The 7,463-nt window shown below is 42.7% G+C and overlaps 1 pseudogene; it reads right to left on the bottom strand.

The window, feature by feature from the left end:
* Positions 1-6,666: 6,666 nt before the first annotated feature.
* LOC116545467 lies at positions 6,667-7,066 on the bottom strand (annotated as a pseudogene).
* Positions 7,067-7,463: the final 397 nt, after the last annotated feature.

The following is a 7,463-nucleotide window of genomic DNA, read 5'->3' as shown; positions in this document are numbered from 1 at the left end:
TCTCCGCTGGAAACAGGGTCTTCCTTAGACTGGTCTCAAACTCCTGGACTCAAGTGATCATCCCACGTCAGCCTCCAGAATAGCTGGGATTACAGGCATGTGTCACAGCACCTGACTTCATAAAGCTTTCTTTGTCAAGTTTTTTGAACTTAAAAAAAAAATCCTGAATGTTAGAATTTCCCTAGATACTTTTTAATTGCATCTACAGAAATTTTCTTATTTTTCTTCTTTAAGTTTTTTTTTTTTTTTTGAGACGGAGTCTCGCTCTTGTTACCCAGGCTGGAGTGCAATGGCGCGATCTCGGCTCACCGCAACCTCCGTCTCCTGGGTTCAGGCAATTCTCCTGCCTCAGCCTCCCGAGTAGCTGGGATTACAGGCACGTGCCACCATGACCAGCTAATTTTTTGTATTTTTAGTAGAGACGGGGTTTCACCGTGTTGACCAGGATGGTCTCGATCTCTTGACCTCGTGATCCACCCGCCTCGGCCTCCCAAAGTGCTGGGATTACAGGCTTGAGCCACCGCGCCCGGCTAATTTAAGTTTCTTATTATCCTAATAGATTTTCTAATATTGAACCAATTGTGCATTCCTGGGATTAAACCCAACTTGGTCATGGTGGAGTATCATTCTTACATATTGCTGGATTTGGTTTGCTAATAAATTATAAAGTTTTTCTGGTTTGGTATGAAAATTAAGACTATCCTTACGAAATTAATTAGGAGGCATTTCTTTTCCTATCTTCTCTTTTTATTTCTGTAAAATTAGAATGATTCCTTAAAAGTTTGGTAGAACTTGCCTGTACAAGTCTGGACCCAGGTGGTTTTTTGGTTTTCTTACGTGTTTGGTTTTTTGTTGAGAACATGTTAAGCTGATTCAAAATTCTTTTTAAAATGGTTATATGACTGTATATACCTTAGAAATGCTTTCTCAAATCTCCTTTAAGAGTTGAGTACGTGTCTTAATTTTGTGATAATTGTTCTTTTCAGACTCTTCTCCCTTCTTATTCTTTACTTTTATTGAAGTATTATATCCATACGAGTGTTCCTTTTTTGTATTTCTTCTTGGTAATTATACTTTTCTTGGCATTTATTCATCTCACTTATTTCTACAGTTACCTGGAGTATTGTATTTTCTTATCTCTTTTAATCTTATTTTGAAATATCCATTTAAATGTATGGAAGATATAAGTACTGTTTATAGCCAGGCACAGTGGCTCATGCCTGTAATCCCAGCGCTTCGGAAGGCCAAGGCAGGCAGATCACTTGAGGTCAGGAGTTCAAGACCACCCTGGCCAACATGGTGAAATCCTGTCTGTACTAAAAATACTAAAATTAGCTGGGCATGGTGGTGCACGCCTATAATCCCAGCTACTCCAGAGGCTGAGGCATGAGAATCACTTGAACCCAGGAGGCGGAGGCTGCAGTGAACTGAGATCATGCCTCTGCACTCTACTAGAGTGAGACTGTGTCTCAAAAAAAAAAAAGTACTGTTTACAGAATAAGTTAAATTGCAAAATAGGGCATTGCTAGTTAGTACCTTAGAAATGCCTTCTCAAATCTCCTTCAAGAGTTGAGTATGTGTCTTAATTTTGTGATAATTGTTTTCAGATTCTTCTCTCTTCTTCTTCTTTTATTGAAGTATAATATGCATAAAGAAAAATGGCCAGGTATGGTAGATCACACCTGTAATTCAAACACTTTCGGAGACTGAGGTGGGAGGATCATTTGAGTCTAGGAGTTGAAGACCAGCCTGGGCTGATTATACACGTGAGCCGCCTTGCCCTGCTGGGTATATACTTAGTAGCAGAATGGCTTTGTCATGGTCTGTGCATAGGTTCCACTTTAGTGGATGTTCCCAAACAGTTTTCCAAAGTGTAAAATATTTCTGTTAGCAGTGTATTAGAGTTCAGACCAGTGTATAATCTCAGTGACAGTTGGTATCATTTTTAGCTTCTGTAGTGGGCATGAAGTGGGATGTATTGTCAATTTTGTTTGCATTTCTTTGATGATTTTAGCTCTTTTTAGGTGGTTAACTCTTTTTTGTATGTTTATGAGACATTTGGCTATCTTGTGAAGTATTTAAAAGTTATTTTGCAAATTTTTCTGTTAAGATTTTTGTTTCATTAAATTATAGGAGTTCTTTGTAGATTTTGAGTGTTTTTTTAGATTCATGTGCTGCAGATATTTTTTCCATTCCGAGAGTTAACTTTTCTCCCCGCCGCCCACCCCCGACCTGACAGAGTCTTGCTCTGTTGCCCAGGCTGGAGTGTAGTGTCAGGATCTCAGCTCACTGGAACCTCTGCTTCCTGGGTTCAAGCAGTCTTCCTGCCTCAGCCTCCCGAGAAGCTGGGGTTACAGGTGTGAGCCACCATACTTGGCTGTTTGTGTCTGTGTGTATTTTTAGTAGAGATGGGGTTTCACCATGTTGGCCAGGCTGGTCTCTCGAACTCCTGACGTTGTGATCCACCCACGTTGGCCTCCCAAGGTGCTGGGATTACAGGTGTGAGCCTCTGTACCCAGCCAGGTTATTTTCTTTTTTTTTTTTTTTTTTTTTTTTTTTGGGACGGAGTTTCACTCTTGTTACCCAGGCTGGAGTGCAATGGCGCGATCTCGGCTCACCGCAACCTCCGCCTCCTGGGTTCAGGCAATTCTCCTGCCTCAGCCTCCTGAGTAGCTGGGATTACAGGCACGCGCCACCATACCCAGCTAATTTTTTGTATTTTTAGTAGAGACGGGGTTTCACCGTGTTGACCAGGATGGTCTCGATCTCTTGACCTCGTGATCCACCCGCCTCGGCCTCCCAAAGTGCTGGGATTACAGGCTTGAGCCACCGCGCCCGGCCGGTTATTTTCTTATATATATGTATACACACGCACGCACGCACGCGCGCGCGCGCACACACACACACACACACACATTTTCAGACTATCTCACTTTGTCACCCAGGCTTGAATGCAGTTGCATTATCTCAGCTCATTGCAGTCCCACCTCCCAGGTTCAAGTGATTCTCCTGCCTCAGCCTTCCAGGTAGCTGGGATTACAGGCATACACCACCAAGCCCTACTAATTTTTCTTTTTTCTTTTTTTTGGGGCACTGGTCATGATTTTTTTCTTTTCTTTCTTTCTTTTTTTTTTTTTCTTTTTGCTAATTTTTGTATTTTTAGTAGAGACGGGTTTCGCTATGTTGGCCAGGCTGGTCTTGAACTCCCGACCTCAGGTAATCTACCTGGCTTGGCCTCCCAAAGTGCTGGAATTACAGGCATGAGCCACTGCACCCAGCCCTTTTTCATAATCTTAATGGAATCTTTGATTGTATTTTATAGATGTCAGTTCCTTAGTGGAATTAATCATTTTGTCATCTAATTCCTGAGCATATTAATTATAGCTGTTATTTTATTTTTTGAGATGGAGTCTCACTCTTTGCAACCCCCACCTCCCAGATTCAAGGGATTATCATGCCTAAGTCATTTGAGTAGTTGGGATTACGGGCAAGCGCCACCATGCCCAGCTAATTTTTGTATTTTTAGTAGAGATGGGGTTTTGCCATGTTGACCAGGCTGGTCTCAAACTCCTGGCCTCAAGTGATCCGCCTACCTCTGCTGTCCAAAGTGCTGGGATTACAAGTGTGAGCCACCGCGCCTGACAATCACAACTATTTTATTTTATTTAATTATTTTTAAGACAGAGTCTCACTCTGTCGCCAGGTGCCAGGCTGGAGTGCAGTGGCATGATCTCGGCTCACTGCAACCTCTGCCTCCGGGTTCAAGCAATTCTCCTGCCTCAGCCTCCCGAGTAGCTGGGACTACAGGTGCGCGCCACCACACCCAGCTAATTTTTGTATTTTTAGTAAAGAAGGAGTTTCACCATGTTGGCCAGGATGGCCTCAGTCTCTTGACCTCATGATCCACCTGCCTCAGCCTCCCAAAGTGCTGGGATTACAAGCGTGAGCTACCGTGCCTGGCCCACAACGATTTTATTTTTATTTATTTATTTTTTGAGAGAGTGTCTTGTTGTGTCTCCCAGGCTGGAGCGCAGTGGTGAAATCTTGGTTCACTGCAGCCTCCACCTCCTGGGTTCAAGCAGTTCTCCTGCCTCAGCCTCCCGAGTAGCTGGGACTACAGGCACGTACCAGCATACCTGGCTAATTTTGTATTTTTAGTAGAGACAGGATTTTTAAAATAGAGACAGACTAGGCAAGTCTCAAACTCCTGACCTTAAGTGATCCACTTGTCTTGGCCTCCCAAAGTGCTGAGATTACAGGTGTGAGCCACCGTGCCTAGCAATACAGCTTTTTTCGCTTTTTATTTTTTTTTTTTTTAGGTGGAATCTCATTCTTGTTGCCTAGGCTGGAGTGCAGTGGCACAATCTCAGCTCACTGCAACCTCTGTCTCCTGGGTTCAAGTGATTCTCCTGCCCCAGCCTTTGGAGTAGCTGGGGTCATAGGTGCCTGCCACCACGCTCAGTGAAATTTTGTATTTGTGAAAGAGAAGGGGTTTATGTTGGCCAAGCAGTTCTGGAACTCCTGACCTCAGGTGATCCATCCACCTCAGCCTCCCAAAGTGCTGGGAATACAGGCAAGAGCCACCGCCTGGCCCAATTACAGCTATTTTAAAAATCATCTTCATCCAAAGCTACTTTGCTCGCAAAAAGAAAAATAAAAAATAAAAAATCTGGCCGTGCGCGGTGGCTCAAGCCTGTAATCCCAGCACTTTGGGAGGCCGAGGCGGGTGGATCACGAGGTCAAGAGATCGAGACCATCCTGGTCAACATGGTGACACCCCGTCTCTACTAAAAATACAAAAAATTAGCTGGGCATGGTGGCACGCGCCTGTAATCCCAGCTACTCGGGAGGCTGAGGCAGGAGAATTGCCTGAACCCAGGTGGCGGAGGTTGCGGTGAGCTGAGATTGGGCCATTGCACTCCAGCCTGGGTAACAAGAGCGAAACTCCATCTCAAAAAAAAAAAATAAATAAATAAAAATTAAAAAAGCGAAGACCATCTTCAGTAAATAGTAACTGGTCACTGTGGATTTGTTTCTGTTGTCTCTTTTTTCTTGTTTCTCTTTCCTTGTATGCTTCGTAATATTCAAGTAAATGCTGGATACTGTGCATGAAAATTGTAGATGCCCTAGGTGACATTTTTCTCCAGAGACAGTTACTATACTCACTGATAGGCAGATACAGTGGTGACAGATAACCATAATTCAGTTAGGGAATGAGCTGATTTGAGGCTTGGTTGCAGTATTTATATGGCTTTGTATCCCTCTGACTTTTCTTCCTCTTCACTTCTAGAAGTGTAGCCGTCCATGGATTCTGAGAACCTGAGGTGTTTATGTTTACTAAGGCTCTTAAACCCCTGATTGATCTTCAGTTACTATTTTTGTCTCCTTAGCACTGTGAGACTGCAAGAAATTATCTTCCTCTTTTCAGTAGCTTTTTGCTTAAAGCCTTGCCTACAGTTTTTGCATGTCCTGAATCTGGCAGGGTCTTTCCTCTAGGTTTCTAAATTACTGAAAACAAGTTGAGAGCATTTTATTATATTATTCTTAACACTAATCTTCCTGGCCAGACTTACATTCTTTCAGTGATTGTATCCCCTGTAACCTAGAATTTTGCAACTGACTTACAGACTGTCTTCATGTAGTTCACTGGTTCTCAAACATGGAGATACTGAAGAAACTAGAACATTTGAAGGGAAGTTCGACAGATAACTTCTGTTTTTTCTGTATGCCCTCAGAGTCATTTGTATCCATAAATCGCCCATTTCAGGTGATTGTGAATTTTCTCTAGCAGTATTCCTTTTAGATTTGGAATTTCCAAAGGTGAGAGAAAATTAGATTTCCAGGCATGTCTAGGAAATCTAATTTTCTAGTAGATGTCTAGGAAGTTGTTTATGAGGATTAATTCAGTGAATGTTCAGTGGCTATCACAACATGAAAACAGATACCATATTATGGGGAAGAAGAATACAAGATTAGTAAGATGTGATCCTGGCCTGTAGAGTCATTACGTCAACTCCCTACATCTGATCAGCAGTAGCCTCTGTAGATACTCTGTGTTTGTCATACATTTGGAGCTGTAGTTAGATGCTCTTCTGCTCTGGCAGGCTTCTTGAAAGCCAGGGTTTCTCTTTCAGGCCCCCCTTCATTGCTGTGGCTTCTTTGATTCCATTCAGAAGGGCCCCAGATGCCACAGTAGCCCTAAGGTCTGCCAGTTGCAGATGAAATTGAAATAAGGAAAAAAAAAAAATGAAGGTGTGTTTGGTGGGAGTAGAGAGACTCTATTTGTGTGGAAGGTGACAGACTTGCACCGTTGCTTACATATACAAGAGTTAATCTGTGCCTTGGTAGGTACTTTGATACCATTGGAATAAAGATAGCATGTGAAAGCAGAATAATTATGAAAATGTCTTCTCTTATACAGCACTTTGTACTTCTTAAATTGCTTTCACTGCTGTCACATCAAACCTCTTCACACTTCCGTAGGATAGATAAGGCACAATTATTTCTCTGTATGAAGATGGATAAACAGACCTAGGCAGGAGTAGTGACCTGCCACAGGTCTAAAGGTCTAACAGCATTTGAGTGGTAATTAGAACTAAACTGGAGAATTTTTATTTGAGAAGCAGTGAGAGTCAAAGTCTTAGGAGCTGTAGGGTTTTTTTGTTGTTGTTTTTTAACAACTGATAACCAATTTATTAAAATAATTGACTGAAGCATCTGCAATGGTGACTTCCACCTCAGCTGCTGGTTCAGTGCTGATGGAAGTAATCTGCTTAACAACCTCAGGACTGTGCAAGTCAATGAGTTGCTTGTGGATTCTCATCTGGAAACAATCCCACGTCTTAGAACCTTCAGCACAAGAAATTTTTCTTGTAGTGATTTTCAGAGACTTGGTAGGCATTTGAACTGGTCCTTTCACTTTGAGATTCTTTTCTTTTGCTCCTCTGATCAAGTCAGCACACACTTTCTCCAGGGATTTTACCTTGTGGTTCGTTAGAGTGATTCAGATTTGGTGAACTGCCACCTCTGGCTCCACGGGTGTTTTTCCAGTATCCTTAAAAGCCATGGCTACTGCGAGGCTTCCTGACCAGTTTGTTCCTTGGCGAGAGGGTGAGTCAGGAGCAGGAGCGTGTGGATCCACAATCTGCAACAACTGCAACCGTGTCTTCCTCAAAGAGGGAGCTGTAGGTTTTTGTACCAATGGAGAGATCTCTTTTTCTGTTGGATATGATTGACAGTGTTAAAAGAGATACTCACTGGAGGAAGGCCCCATAGAAGGAATAAGGAACACTCCTCTTGCCTATATTGAGCCTCCATTGTCTCTGGTGCAGTTGTACATATTGTGAGATCACAGATGGGAAAGAGAGAGGAGCTCTTCACCCTTAACTCAAGAGAAGAAAGGATGCTGTAGGAACAGAGGTCACTGTAAAAGCATGCCAATCTGAATGTGTGCAAGGGATTTT

The sequence above is a fragment of the Sapajus apella genome, unplaced genomic scaffold (assembly GCF_009761245.1).
Source record: "Sapajus apella isolate SASKATOON/1434 unplaced genomic scaffold, GSC_monkey_1.0 scaffold274, whole genome shotgun sequence".
In the NCBI taxonomy this organism is placed as follows: Eukaryota; Metazoa; Chordata; class Mammalia; order Primates; family Cebidae; genus Sapajus; species Sapajus apella.
This window is presented reverse-complemented; position numbering and strand designations above follow the sequence as displayed.